Source organism: Pithys albifrons, chromosome 18, assembly GCF_047495875.1.
Source record: "Pithys albifrons albifrons isolate INPA30051 chromosome 18, PitAlb_v1, whole genome shotgun sequence".
Lineage (NCBI taxonomy): Eukaryota > Metazoa > Chordata > Aves > Passeriformes > Thamnophilidae > Pithys > Pithys albifrons.
This window is the reverse complement of record NC_092475.1, coordinates 11729586-11744129: the sequence shown is the minus strand read 5'-3', so window position 1 is coordinate 11744129 and position 14544 is coordinate 11729586. Positions and strand designations below refer to the sequence as shown.

General features: G+C 45.2%; 1 protein-coding gene across 2 annotated transcripts in view; it reads left to right on the top strand.

Moving 5' to 3' along the window:
* Positions 1-14544, top strand: part of PTPRT (protein tyrosine phosphatase receptor type T) — a 503103-nt gene that overhangs the window by 481783 nt on the left and 6776 nt on the right. The window contains exon 36 of one of the 2 annotated variants that reach the window (XR_011699371.1): positions 2647-2714. The exons of the other annotated variant lie outside the window; for it this stretch is intronic. The gene's annotated coding sequence lies outside the window, so the exon portion shown is untranslated. The remainder of the gene's footprint in view (positions 1-2646; positions 2715-14544) is intronic. 2 annotated transcript variants of the gene reach the window in all.

Sequence of the window (14544 nt, the reverse complement as noted above, 5' to 3'; positions counted from 1 at the left end):
AAAGGGAAAGGGAAAGGGAAAGGGAAAGGGAAAGGGAAAGGGAGGGGAAGGGACTCAGTATGCTGATGCTTGGTTCTTCTTACAACATCTTCAGAATATATTCTTCTTAAGAACTTGTCGCATCAAAGAGGATGAGCAAAAATATCCATATCTCTGGGAGCAGCCTGAGTTCCCTGATCCATGGTGAGGTGCACAGAGAGGTTGTGTGGAGCTGCCTGGCTCTGCCTTCTGGGAGCTCTACCCTTTGCTGGTACATTCATCACATCCCATGTTTTTCTGGTCTGGTTGGTGTCTTCTGAGGTCAACTGAATCAAGTCACTACTATTCAAGATTGGAGAGTGCAACAGATAAAACAGGGACCCCGTTCTCTTCTGGTAACACCTTCTTCAGGTTTTCCTTGTAGTTATCAAGATGCCTTTCTTTTCTATATGCATCAAAGCAGGAATAATTTCACTTCTCTTCTTTGAGTAATGATTTTGGCTTTCACTTTTTTCAGTTACATTTATCTTCAAGGCACTGATTTCATTTCTTTTTAATTTTTTTTTAATTCTTTCTCCTCGCACTTATTATGTAGTGATTCTGAATGGCTTACACTGGCTTTGTAATTATTTTAGATAAACACTACACTTATGTCTAGGGCCCCACAAAAATGTAAAAACCTTAGGCTAAACTATTATAAGAGGAGAGAACTTTCTCTGCACCCTCAGAAGGCTTTTTGAAATACTGCTGTAATAGTTAGTACAGTAATTGATTTTTCCCTTGTTCCTTGTAGTGGTTCCCAATCTTGCCACATGGCAGCACTCAGAGGAGACCTCCCTCATCAGCTCAGCCTCTCACCTCCAGCTCACCCCTGTGCAGGACTGATGGGCTCAGGGATGGACAAGGGAGACTTACTATGGGTTGGACTAATTGAATTTTCCCAGATTTCTGGGTGGAAGACTGAGGCAGGAATTTAGTTTAGGGAGTCCCTTGGAATTGCAGATGTCAAGCAGCAGAAGGCTGGGGAAGAGGGGAAGGTGTTGCCATCACTGTGGATTTGCTGTGCAGATGTTGAGCAGCTGATTTGCATTCAGAGCACACAGCCAGTTTTGCACTAAGTCAGTCCCTGCAGTCACTGGGGGAGTTTATTTAGATGAGTTTGGTTTCCAGGACTGTGTGGCAAAGGGAATGGCACCAGATTAGGTGATGTAACTTGGCACCAGAGCTCTGCCTACTACACAGGGCAGTCTGTGCGTGGGGAAGGTTATTGGTTGGGATGTTCAGTGTCACCAGAAGACCAGACCCCACCTCTGGGACCCCAAATTAGGTGACCCAGAGTCTGGTCATGGTCAAATGGACCTCCTGGACTTTGAGAGTGGCTGAGGCCAACAGTGCAGCTCTTGCCATCAGCTGTAGGAGGGATGTGTGAGGGTACAAACTGTACTAGACAATGTCCCCAAGTCCTTTTCATTTTTTTCCCCCTTCATTATTTTGTTCTTTCATCCTTTTATGTTTTATGAGATGGTTCTAAGTGTTTCATTGTTAGCTCTGTTCAAATATAATTTTGCACAGTGCAGCCAAATGACCACCAAATCCCATCATTTGAGATGTAATGTTGAGTGTAATAATAGCTCCATCATGTAACTTATGACAGTGATGGCCCTGCCTGTCGTTTTAGGAGAGACACAGCAATGTGACAGGGACTGGGCTTTTATTCTGGTAAAAGGAAAAGCTGGGAAAAAAAATGTGTGCAGGAATTCACATCCATTTGAGTAATTTCACAAAATTACCAATGAGAAAATTAACCCGTTCAGACCTAGAAAAGGGTATTTGAGGCATGATGCACATTTGACACTTCAAGACATCTCTCTAGACCTCAGAGAATCCAAAATACCAATATCAGATTCTGAAGTATAGGTATTGTGTCCAGCAAGGGGCCTGATTATGGAATAAACTTCCAGAAGAAAATGGGCAAAGCCAAATTCTGCCTGATCTGAGAAATTGCAGCAGCTCCATCCCCTCAGGCAGCACTGCAGGGAAATGGGATTTGCTTTCAGCCTCACTGAATATCAGCACACGTGGACTCACCTCCCCTGGGATTCTGCACACACCAAAAGTGACAAAAGAACCAGAAGCCCCACAGGGACTCCAAGTTGGCTTATCTACTTTACATTTCTCATGTTCTGATACCATGGTGATGGGCAACACAAGAAAGACCTAAAATAGAGTGTAAGTGTTTTCAACAGCTTTCTCTTACTAAGTGCACTTCATACTATCATGAGAAAGTCCTCTTGATTTTTTTTTCTCTTTCTGCCACTTCATATAAATTGTGTAGTACCTAAAAGGTCATTTTGAAGAACTTTGCTTTGCTATAAATTACTGGATTTTGTAAAAACACTGGAGATAACTGACAATCTCTTGTCTATCTGTATTTAATATCTTCATTTTAGAGTCCTAAGAGAGGGCCTTTACCAATTCCCTCAAAAGGAATAAGGCAAGAGAGAGAAAGGGAGGGGGAGGAGACTGTAGTGCAATTTATTTTTGGATTTTCCATGGATTTTGAACACGAAAGGAATGACCATCCCAGGATAATTAGTGTAATGATAATAAAGAAGGCTGTGAGAAGCCCAATCTTCTAAAAACTGTGCTTGTCCCCTCTCTCTGCAGTGCTGTACATGGTACCCAGCCTGGGGGAGATGCAGCTTCTCACTGGGGCTGCACTTGACTAGAAAGTGGTGAGTTTTGTGGGATTTTGCTGATTTTCTAGTAGCTTTTATTTTCCCCTTGCCTTCTGGAGCTACTCTTTCATGTGGCTTCAATCATTCTGAGGGGATTTGAGGTTTGTATGTTACTTGGTGGGGTTACTTTAATAATGATGCTGTTTAAGCCCACGACACAACCCCGGTGGTGCCAAACTGGGTGCCACAGGATCTCTGATGACAGGGCAGTGGCACTGCAGGGGTAGGGCTGGCTCCCAACCTGCTCCAGAGAGCAGAGCCTCTGCACACAGCAGTGAGGTCTTTAAGGGCTGAATTTAAAATCAAACCCCATCTCTTTCTGTTAAAGAGGCATTCTCTGTGTGTGGGATGTGCTGAGGTTAAAACTTGGTTGTAATAATGCCAAGGTCATGGGTTCAATCCCCTGTATGGGCCATTGACTTAAGAGTTGGACTCAATGATCCTTGGGGGTCCCTTCCAACTCAGAATAGTCTGGGCTTCTTGGTGGAGTGAGGCTCCTACCTTTCATTTTTTTCTACCTTTTCCCTCTTTTTCCTTTACCTTTCCATTTTCCTCTCTGTGCTCTGGATAACTCTCCCTTCCTTTGGTACCAGTGTGATGCTCAGTGGCCTATTCCAATGCAGTATTTTGCTGCCTCTTGGCTATGGTTAAAAAGCTGCTTTAACATTTCTGCACTAAAGTAGATTTTTTTTCTTAGAGCCCAACAATTCTCTGTTTTTAGCTCCTCAGGCTTCTGTAGTTAAAACTTCCAGACCCAAACCAAAGCCCCAGATCTCAGCTGTTCATATCCTTTTTTCAGCATCAGATATTTTATCCTACAGCATCTTCTCTTTTTGCATCATTTGGTGGTGTTGGTAGTTGCTCTTTTTTATTTTACAAGTGAATGGCACTGGGAAACAGATAATTCTATTTATATAGAATACCTTCTATAGTACTTTTGTGTGTGCAACAGAGTGGCCTGAGATTGAGGCTGAGGTGTTTAAAACTGTGCTGGAGGAGGAATTGAAAAGACTGTCCAAAAGCAGGAAAACCATTTCTTTTCCTTCTGTTTAACATCTGAGAAACCTCCCTGGTTTTCCATTTCCTACTGGGGTCCAGGCAAGAGCAGAGCAAGAGCTCTCAATGCCTGCTCGAGATTATTCACTTTCAGATGTCACTGAAGCCCTGCATAAATTGCTCCTAAGAAAGCACAGCATCACTTGACCTTTCTGAGGCTCCCAGCAGCTGCTTTGTCATCGACTCTTCATTTTAATGCCATTTTCAGGGGGGTGAAGCCTTTAGTACAATCTGCTGCTCCAACATTTGGGGCAGTGCCCTACTTGCTTTCAGGCCTGTCAGTCTTGGCAGGAAAGGGGAAATATCTGGGGAAATACTTGGAGCTCAGGCTTTAACAGGCTGATCTACACCATGGTGGAGCCTCTCTCTGCTTTCCAGGGACTTTGTTGAACCAATGCAAGCTGTGATTTCAGAAAGGGGGATCAGGATGAATTGCAGTTTGCATTTCTTTTTCACACACCTTCATTCACAGGGGCCCATAATTGGGGCAGTGCCAGTTATGGTTTTACCTGTGCAAAACCAGGCAGGTTTGGGATATACCAATAACCCATTTTACAGAGAAGGAGGTGAGAAAGGTTGAATTATTCCTGCTGTTTACTGCATACAGGTTAAAGCTAAAGCACTGCTGAGAAAGGGATCTGAGCTGATGGTGATGATTTCTGCTCAAAGCTGTGACCCTTCCCCATCCTTTCTGTCCTTCTGGTGACCCTCCAGCCCTGCTAAAGCCTTGATAAGTCCACTGAGCTTTCTGAGCTCAAGAACACAATTATTTTTCCTTGATGAGCTTTAGGGCTGCAGGGTGAGGGGAGGTTGGGAAGGGAATGGTGAGGGCCCTGGGCAGGGGTTGCCCAGGAGGACAGAGACACTTTTTCCAGTGCAACCACAACTGCACCACACTGTGAGCATCAAGGGCTGGATTGTCAACCCCATTCCCTGTCATTCCCAAAGTTCAGATGGAATTTCTTTATGAAAGGCACCAGGCTTGAGTGAAAAACCAGGTCATTCATCTCAGATTCTGAGACCCAGCTCTTTCTCCATCTTGGCTTGTTGTGATACAGAGTCATGCCAAAGCCTCACCAGCTGCTCTCTCGACTTGTCCCTTCAGTTATTGCCCTGCCCACGGATTAAGTGACATTTGCCACTGGTGGAGCAGCCCCTGGGGTTGCTGTGGCCACCCAAACCCAGATGGCTGAGTCAAGGTGAGCCAGAAACACCCAAGAGTGTGTGGCTGCCACCGTGCCCTCCTGCCCTGCTCTTCTTGTCCCAGCCACCCAGGGACACCAACTCTGCACACCCACCACCCCCAGCCCCTTCCTCTGCACTCCCAGGGTGCCAGACAGCCCCTCTGCCTGGCAGTGGCATATTTGCAATCCATGGATTCCACGCTGGAAGCACACCCATCACTCCCACAGCAACATATGGCAGCTAATCCCTCCTTAGGCAGTTAATTAGGCACCATTTGTATGCACGTTGGCCTTTGCTCCACAAAGCAGCTGCGATTCCTGCAGGAAGCTGTTTGTTCTGGGCTGTCTTTGTGGGGGAAAATGAGATGTTTCCTACTCATTTCTTTGTGTATGTCCTTTTGAAAAAGCAGATGTGATGAGATGCTGCTCTGGGGTGCCAGGCTGGGGGAAAAGAGTGACCTGGTCCTTACAGCACTGGGTGCACTTGGAGATGAGCAGGGGCTCAGCTTCTTGCTCTGTATGTGATTCAGGAAACATGGAATGGTTTGGGTTGGAAGAGATCTTAAAGATCATCTCGTTCTACCCCCTGCCATGGGCAGGGACACCTTCCATCAGCCCAGGTTGCTCCAAGCCCTGTCCAACCTGACCTCGGATACTCCCAGGGATGGGGCAGCCACAGCTTCTCTGGGCACCTGTGTCAGGGCCTGCCCACCCTCACAGGGAAGAATTTCATCCTAATATCCAATCTAAACCTACTCTCCTTCAGTTTGAACAAATTTCCCTTTGTTCTGTCACTCCAGGCCCTTGCAAAAAGTGTCCATCTTTCTTGTAGGCCACTTCAAGACACTGGAAGGCCACAATTAGGTCACTCCAGAGTCATCTCTTTTTCAGGCTGAACAATTCCAGTTCTCTCAGTCTACCCCTGCTGATTACAAGGGTAATGGTTAATTTATCAAGAACTGCCCTCCCTGTGCACTAAGGAGGGGCAAGAATGACATGCCTTAAAACTTATTCACAAGGCATTTGTATCTTGAAGGGAATTTTCTAGCCAGCATTATTTATTTCTAAATTTAACAGCATTATTCTATTGCATTTAAAACTTCAAGGATGTAAGTGCTTGATCTTAATAAACAAAACAAAATTTAAAATATCACACAGATTGGTTCAGGGCCAGGATTTGGCCTTGATGATCCTTGTGGGTTTCTCCCAGTTCACTCTATTCTGCAATTCTAAGTTGGGCAGCCCCCAAATTTGAGCCCTTTTAGGTTAGACACTCTCCTACCACCCCACGAGCACAGTCCTCAATTCACAGTGCTCATAATGGATATGAAAGGCCATGGAAGTTTGGGACTGGAGTTGGTTTGACTTTTCTGTTATGAATGGGAGATACAGCAAGAATAAATTAAGTTCTAGGGGTAAGAATGGGGTCAGAATTCTTGAATGTCAGATCCAGTGCTGCAGCATTAGATATCTTTCTTCCCTCACGAATTTCTGGTTTAGTACCCTGTGTCTGACATCTGGATGGCATTCTAACACCTTCAGAGGGAAAATATGTGATGGACAATCAATAAGCTCTTTGTTGGGGAAATTTTCTCCCACCAGAATGATAGAATCAGGATCTGCAAAGGCATGGAAGACATATCAGAGCTGCTCATCAATTATCACTGCTATTTATTTCCTGAAATTGAACTGGAAAACTTGGTGCCTGAGTTGGTTTGAAGACATAGAAAGTCCATGTTGTTCCATTACCTCCAACTTTGGCAACCCTCTTTGTAAGTCTGTGACAAATTACTAATCAGTCTGCAATTTTTCGTGCCTGTCCTGTCTCTGTTTTACTGTGCTCTGCTGTGATTGCTCCATATTCCATCTCCCAGCACCCTGTAAATGATGTATCAGCCTCATCAAATGTGGTGCTGCCTCCTCCTCTGATGGGCTGTCCCAGCCTGGGCTGTTTGCACGGGGCTGAGCTTGGCACATGCCAGGGCTGAGCCTTCCCTGCTCCCTCCATGCAGGAGGCAGATTGCTGAAGTCAGGATCATAACTAAAAGCTCTGAATCCCCCCCAGTGGGCTGAATTTCTCCCCTACATAATAACAGTGTGTAGCATTTCAAGTAGCTTCAGACTTCCCTCTAACTCTTACTGTCTTCTAATAAGTTTAATGTCCTTTTCTTTTCAAGTATAAATGTACCAACTCCAAATAATACACAGCAAAGTGATGTTGTAACATGACTGGTTTGCTTAATCTGCCTGTGAATGACTCTTTCCCCATCACCAGCCTCATTAATCCAATCTAATTTTTGTTTCTTTCCCACTGTGATTGCTTTTTTGTTGTGTATAGTTGATAAATTCAGTTCTTGCAATGGAATATATCACAGATTTCTGTATGAATTGTTCAGAATCCTTCTGAGGGAAACCTGAGATCCAAGGGGCAGCTCTCAGGGGCTGCTGTGAGAGGGATTTTCATGATTCTTATTCCATCACTACTCGTGAGCCTCACCTGCATCCAGGTCCTGTTGATGTGGGTACCCTACACATGTGACAGAAGGGAATTGCCACCTTTGTCAAAGCCTTCACAGGCTGAATACCCGAGGGAGTTACAGTGTAGGGAAAGATAAATGGATGGGAAATCCACTGAGGCCAATTACTGGGAAGTTTCTAGAAGAGTGAGTTACAAATAACAGGAGAAAAAGCAGCAAGCTACAAACCAACACTACAAGGCACCTTCATGTACCAGGGACAGATAAATGAGGGACAAAGCTTGCTTTTTTGCTTTGTTTTCTTTCCAAGCCATCACTGCAGTGTCTCCTGGCTGCAGCAGGAGCAGCACTTACTGCATCACTTGGCAAATGGGACAGGTTTGCTGCCTTTTGGAGACACGAGTGCACAGACAGAGCCCCAAGGCTGCCCACGTTAATGGGCTCTCTGCTCTCCATCAGTTTATGCCATTCCTGAGCAGAAAGGTCCTGTGTGGCATGAATGGATGATGCTGATGGCCAACAGCTTGCTGGTTTGGCTGACTTCCCCTTGGAGTCTGAAGGGATGGGACTGCTGTGGTGGATAAAACCTCAGAGAGTGAAAGGTGGCAAAAAGGCTTTTATTCTGGAGCAGAAGGTCCTCGAGGCCACAGAGAACAGCACAACATCAAGAAACCCTCAGCCATGGTAGGAGATACTGCACAAAGGAGACCGAGTGATTAAATAAGTCTTGTTTGCCACACTCCTGCAGGGATGAAGATGTGTTAGAAGGAGTCTTGGAGTCCCCCAGCCCCCAAGAGAAGGAAGCAGTCAGATGGGATTAACATGGTGCTGGCTATTTGCATGCCAAAGGGGCATAAGGCTGAAGCTAAAAGGCCAGAAGCTCAAGAGAGAAGTGGACTCTGTGTGTCATCTGGGGAAAAAAAAGGGAGAAAGAAGGGAAAAGGTGGCAGAGGCGAGGGAGTTGAGAGGCTGCTGCAGCTTGAAAGAGGCATCAGAAGTGCTACTACATTAAATGAAGGAGGGCATCAAGCGGGGATATTTGGCTTTTTTCAGAAGTTTTGAAGAACTGTACTAACAAAGTAAGGTGAGCAGGCAAGGGCAAGGAGGCCAGAAATGAGCAATGAGGCAGCTTTGCTGTTCTGACAGATACATGGCTCTGCTCCTGCCATGGCCCAGATGTGGGACAAAGGCATGGAGCAAGAGGCATAAGATAAATAGTGGTGCAGGAAGGATTTAAATTACGAGGGATCAATTTCTCTGACATAAATAAAGTTTCTTTAACCTCAGATCCCCCATGAGTCAGCATTTTGGACTGGAAATGATTTACACAAAAACCCAAGAGATGTCAAAGTCGTGACTGAGAATGGAGAATGTAAATTTAAGAAAATCACTACTTAGCGAGGAGGGATGGACTAAAATGCAGCAATTCTGTAGTTAAACAGGACTATACAGTGCTAGCCAAAATTCAGAGTGCTTTGTTCCCCACAGAATTGTTCCAAACTACCTGTCTTCAAGGAGAGTCTCTGCTTTTAAAGCTGAGATCTGTTTTAAGCCAGGCTCTCCAGGGACTGAACTTTCCCAGACTCACAGGGATCCACCTCCTTTGCAGACGTGTGCAATGCTGACACTTGCCCATTAACCCATGAACTTGGCATGAGCAGGGACCAACCTCCACCGGGCTACCACTTAAGTGATCCATTTTTATCTCATTTGCTCACATAATTTTCTGCCAAGGTGACATTACTGAGCACTCTCGGTGATGAGGACATTATGTAGGGCAAGGAAAAAAGAATAAACACAGGCTGGAAATTTGAGCTGAAGATAAGGTTGTTTGACAATGAAACACAGAACAGGGATGGCTGGAGGGTAGGGCTGCTTCACTCTCTGCCCGAGATGCCTGTAGGTCATAAATCCATGTAGGTCAAACTGCCTGTACGATACCTACGACCTGGTTTTAAAAACATTGCCAGAGGTTTGTTAAGGGTTTATTTTTGCCATGTAGGTTTTGCGTTGTTTATTGGATTTTGGTGGGGTTTGTTGTTGTTGTTGTTGTATTTTTCCTTGCTTGTTTATATTCCTCAAAAATAGGAAAGGACCAACGCAGCTCCCCAAGGCCAGTGACTGCTCCAGGACCAGTTCAGACTAAGCCAGTTGCTACTGGAAAGTAAATCATGGTATTTAACATCCATTTGGTTTTAGTGTTTCCACTATATATGTTTTTTACTAACCTTTAGAAACAAAAACCATCTTTCCACCTCAGTGGTCCCAAAGCAGAGAAAGCTGTAGAGAAATTTGAGTTCACTGGTCACATTACCCAAATGATCTGCAATGATGGGAGGTCAAGATAAGTGAAGAGGACATGGAGAAGCTCGTAGGAACTGCTGGAGTTGAACTTCTCAGTGCAGTCTCAAGGTCAGAAATCCCAGCTGCTCTTCACAGCTTAGGATCTCAGCCTGGTTAACTCCCAGAATCTACTGGGAAAACAGGTTCAAAAAACCAGGTCAAACAGTTTCCTGAAAGAGGGAAGAGTTAGAGGACAAAGGTCAGAAAGGCTGGGAATGACCTACCATTTTTGTACCCCTTTGAACTATAAAAATGAATGGGGAAAAGTGCCTATTGTTAAATGCTGAAATAAGGCTCAATAACTTTCTATTTTTCTCTTGATTTTCCAGCATTAGCCGTGAGTACTTTTAATGACTCTTTTTATGAAAGCCCCTTCTGGTGTGGGGGGAAGTTATTAAGCCTGTTACAAAGGGATTTTATGGTTTTAATTATAAACAGGTAATAGAGTCTATGTAAAAATTACCTTTTGACTTTGCAATAAAACCCATTTCCCCCAAGGTAAGAACTCCATAAAGAGAGAATTACATGGCAAGGGAATGGAGAAGGCTCTGAAATCACCAGGTGCCTGCACAGCAGCAGCTTTGGAGGAGCCCTAGGGATGCATAGACCTCAGCCTGCATGTCTGTCTGTCTGTCTGTCTGTCTGTCTGTCTGTCTGCTGCAGGCCAAGGAACCATGGAGGGCAATGGGAGGGTCAGGGCTGCCCAGACTGTGCTGCTTTAGAGCAGCCTCAGGACTCCATTCACTCTGTGAACAGTCACGTCCAGACCACCCAAAGCCCTCAGGTGGAGACTGATGCACAGTGGAGGGATAGGACAGCTCTGCTCCTTTCCTCTGAGCTGTGCAGGGAGCTGCCATGCTTGGAAAGAGTCTCATTTGCCTTTCTGGATAATATTCCTAGGCTTACCCACCCTGGCTTTCTGGCTGGGCTTTGCCCACTCTGCTGCAGGAATCACTTGTGTCTCAACCACAGAGAAAGCCCCTGTACTGCAAAAGGTTTCTCTGTGGTTTCAGTGCATTTCACCACAAAATCAAGGCTTTTGTGCTGTCCCTGTTCTGATGAGGATGGTCAAGCTCGGAGCTGTCAGTGCCACCAAGGCCAGGAGCTGCAACTGCCCTTTCCTCTGTCTTGAAGGGAAAACAGAGGTTTGCCTCCTGATGTCAAATGCACATTTTCCTGATTATTAGAGAAGGCATTTTCTTGGCACCAAGTCCTCATGCTGGCATTCAGCTCTCAGCCCTGCCTGTCCTGCAGACTTCTTATGCCCTTGAGTAAGTCACTTAATTTTCCTTTGCTCATTGTTTTCCTCCTCTTCCTCTCCTGTGCACAAGGAGGACAAGCCTTTGATGAATGGGTTGTCTTTAAGCATAAGGTCAAGTGATCCAAAGAGACTGAGCTACTGTGACTTAATGAGTTAATTACGTCACTTGCCTGTCAGCAAGAACTGCTGGTGCTGTGCTCGGAGCTGGCTCCTGCCAGCAAATACAGCACAGGGCTCTAAAGCACCACGAACACAGTTATTCCAGCCAGGAGGCTGCTGCATTTCCAATTAGGACATGAGCAAAGGAAATAAGTGGAAGGTTCCCTGCCCACAGGGTTGGAACTCGGTGGCCTTTAAGGTCCCTTCCGACTCAAACTGTTCTGTGATTCTATGACATCTCCTTGGGGGGTGTGCACAAGAGGCAAAACTGGCAAATCCATAAGAAACCAGCTGGAAGCTGGCTGAGTGGTGACCCCCTGAGAGAGTGAGGCACCACTGATGGGATGTCAGCAGTGCTGGCTGTCACCCATGGTCACCATGTGAGTGGCACTTCCTTCCAAGCATCTACATCGTCCAGAGCAGCTTTCTATGCCACCTACTAGAAATAATTACTTAATTGACTAAGTTAATACCAATGTAAGTTTTAATTCCTTCTTTGAGCTGGAAAACTGAGAATGAAAGAGGTGAAGAGGAAAAAAGCACAACACTGGAGACTGTAATTTGCTGTCTTTAATCTCCCCCTGTATATCATTTGCAAGGATATGTAGACTGTTATGGCTCATCTGTATCCCTCTAATCATTAATGAGGTGCCTTCCATGCCCTAAAGTTAAAGTCATAAAAGTAAAGTGTGTTTTCTACTGCAAGTCCATTTTAGTTCTTTATACAAATGTTCTAGTGCCCTTTATAATGTATTTGCTGTAAATCCTGACAGCGTTATTTGTTTTGTTTTTCTATCTAAATGTGGTGTTGAGTGGAAATGGCCTCATTATCTCCTATTTCTGAAGAGAATTCACTGTCTTTAAAAGGTGCTGTATTAACAGCCCTAGAGATGGAAATCCCTGTTCAGAGGGAGAGGCACAGCACGGGCAGGCAAACGGAGCCTCCCCCTCCCTGCAGCAAAGCTTTAAGTGATGAATGAGCAATTCTTCATTTATCTGTCCCAGACTTGTGGGTTCAGCAGCCAGTGGGCTCCTCCACACCTTGTCTTTTCCCTTGCTAAAAGCAGTTCCAGATGAAAGGCTTTACCAAACCTGGGGAAACAAAAATTTGTTTTTCACAAACTAAGTTCCCTCCTTCCTAACTCAAAGGCAGTTATCTTGCAACAAGCTGAGCCTTGTTCTTTTATTTGTAGTAATCACATTGATCACAATTGTACCTGACAGTTAACGGAGTCCCTGCTGTAGGAGACTCTGAGATTCTTTGAGGTCTCACTCTGGCAGTGTGTTTGTGGCTCTCTTAGATGTTTCCTTGCCTTCCTGCATTGTGCTTTTAAGGACTCCAGCAAGCTGCAGTCCCAGCACTCACCATCCATAACCCGCTGCAGCATCAAGGGAAGTCTCCAGGTCACATTCTCCACCTTCAGCAGCAGTGCCATGGCGTGGGCAGGGCTTCACTCCCTGCAGTTCCACTACAACTGGCTGAAATCAGGGTGCACAGGCTGGATTCAAGGAGCTTTAACTCAGCCTGGGAATGTGGAAGGTGTCCGTGCCCATGGCAGGGGGTTGGAACAGGATGATCTTGATGGTCCTTTCAAATGCAAACCATTCTGTGATTCTATGGCATTAAACAGCCCTGGAAAAGGAAGGCTGGTTACCCAAGGTTTGTAAGATCCAGAGGAGAATTTAAGTGCCACGTTAAGGTCTGTAACCTTTTGCAATATTTTTCATCCCTGTCTGAGAAGCCTCTCAATCTGTACAGTCAGTCCTGACTCCTCTGGACAGCCAGCACTGAGGCAGCCCTGACACTGCCCCAGTGATGCCTCACGAGGTACCAAAGCAGGGTGGCTCACTGAGAAACCCCTTTGGCAAGCAGGTGCTTTTCACATCCCAGATTTCTTCAGAAAAAAACCTGTTTCCTGATGAAAGAAGGAATCAGCCACCAAAAAAAAAGTGTTAGAGAGAGAGAATGGGGAAGGTGTAAGATCATTTTGACTGTGTTTTTCTTTGGCTAAAAGCTGTGTCCCAGTCCAGCTGCACCTCGGTGGCATAATAAGGATTGCTCTAAGCCCCTGAGCCTCCACAAGGCCTTTCCAGAATTCCTTAGGGCTGTCTATTTAGATGGAGCTGATAGCTAATCTCCTTCCTACACAGCCTGACAGGGACTCAAACACACGTGGCCTCTTTCATGGTGTTCCATTTCTTCAGAGAACCTTCAAAGAGACGTCTCAGGTATCGTTCAGGATCCTTTGAAAACCAGGAGGGTCTTTCTTTGGCTTCAGTGGGCTTTCCTGTGGGGCTTATCCTTATTTTAGAGCAGGCCAATTTTCTTCTTAAGAAATTCCTCTGAAGATTCTCAGAAAAGGTTAAAATGATGTTTACACCTCAGACCTCTGCCTGGGAGGCATGATGTTATCACCTACCACCTTCACTTCCATGTCACAGATGTTTAAGGAGTTAAAAGGTGGCAAGTGATTTTTCCAAAAACTCCTGTAGCAAAGTTCAGTTCAACAAATTGTTCATGAATATGTTTAAATCTCAAGAATCTCACTGGAAATCCACTACATTTGCTGAATGGCAGCCAAAAGAGAGACCTCCTGGCTTCTACTTACCCAGGAAAGGGCTGGGTTTGTTTTTTTTCTCAGCACATTTACCAGATGTTTTAAAAACTTAGCTCTAAGTGTGCAAGGACTTGTGTCACAAAGACATTGTCAGAAGGCCTTTCCCCTCTCTGTAGCATCCCAAAATCATATGCTTTGTGTCTCATTTTCAGTCATCTCTTAGAATCACAGAATGGGTTGCAAAGGACCTTAAGGACCACCCAGTTCCAATCCCCCTGCCATGCTGCAACCCCTCAGAAAACACTTTGCACCAAACAATAGTTCTGTCACCAGAATGCACTTGCCTATTTTGATCTTGGCAATTAAGTGCCACGAATGTTCTCTGAAGGCATTGTCAAAATTATATCTCAGTGGGGAAAAATGTGTTCCAAGTGGATGTTTCCCTCTGTCCTCCAACTGCTGAGAGCAACCCAGTTTCACAGACTTTCACAGACTATTCTGAGTTGGAAGGGACCCACAAGGATCATCGAGTCCAACTCTTAAGTCAATGGCCCACACAGGGGATTGAACCCATGACCTTGGCATTATCACAACCAAGTTTGAACCAACTGAGCTCATCTCAGGGTCAGTTCATCCAGAGTCCTCTCTTTTATAGAGGATGGCCCAGAAACCTGCTGGAAACTCTATTCAGAAGCACCTATCTTTTTCTTTTTTTTTTTTTATTTTAAATGATGCTGTCTGTCCCCTCCTCTTTGTTATTGTGATGGAAGATAACCACATCCCTGGGAG